An 848-nucleotide genomic window follows, 5' to 3' on the forward strand; every position below is an offset into this window, starting at 1 on the left:
ACTCAAGCCCCTGGGCTATAACATAAAATCTCTAAACATCATTCAATCCCTACCAGGGAATTCTCCACCCCATAACAGCAAACAGGAGCTGCTCGTGCAGTTAGGCTTCTCCCCTCTGCTTGCTCCAGCAGAGCTCCTTCTTCCTTGGCTGCTAGCGGGGAACTGCCCTCCTGGCCTTAGCCCTGGGGTTTATATGTGCCAGGCCCTGCCCCTTCCAGTCAGCTGACTCCTGGCGGTCACTCTAGCAACCCACACCTGTGCCTCTGCTCTGGGAGTAGCAGGTACCTTAATGTCCTGCTACAGTGATCAAAGGATGTCAATGGCCTGCCAAAACATGCAGTTGTGAAAAAGGCAAATGAGATCCTAGGACATAAGATATCTTTCACAAAGACAAAGCAGTGCGTTTTTACAAATGGCACTAGTATGTTGACTAGAAAAGTGGTGAGTCTTGACAAGTGGACATCAGAAGAGTTTGGCCAAAAAAACAAAACAACAATAACAAAAACCTAAACACTGAGAAGGATTCTGATTGCCCCCCCCCCCCCCACCCCAGAAGGGTAAATATCTCAGGGACAGACTAGCTACTTAAGCTGTAGCACTACAGTGGTAAAACAGATGGAAATAAACTCCATTTAAGATAGAACTCAGTAATTTTATGAGGAAAACCCATAACTGATATCTGCACTAGAACAGGAGACTGGATCAAGGGACCCAGGAGATCCTTTCTAGTCTTTGCATGAACTGTTGAATAATCCCTTCCCCAAAAATGTCAGGTAAATGAAGGATGAAAAAATATTACGTACACACACACACACACACACACACACACACACACACACACACACACA

The 848-nt window shown here is 45.9% G+C and overlaps 1 protein-coding gene across 1 annotated transcript in view; it reads right to left on the bottom strand.

Moving 5' to 3' along the window:
• The window catches only part of MTHFD1L (methylenetetrahydrofolate dehydrogenase (NADP+ dependent) 1-like), a 327,067-nt gene that overhangs the window by 289,919 nt on the left and 36,300 nt on the right, over positions 1–848 (bottom strand). The window lies entirely within an intron of this gene.

This window comes from Gavialis gangeticus, unplaced genomic scaffold (assembly GCF_001723915.1).
Source record: "Gavialis gangeticus isolate Ggan-Ray unplaced genomic scaffold, GavGan_comp1, whole genome shotgun sequence".
NCBI classification, from domain to species: domain Eukaryota; kingdom Metazoa; phylum Chordata; order Crocodylia; family Gavialidae; genus Gavialis; species Gavialis gangeticus.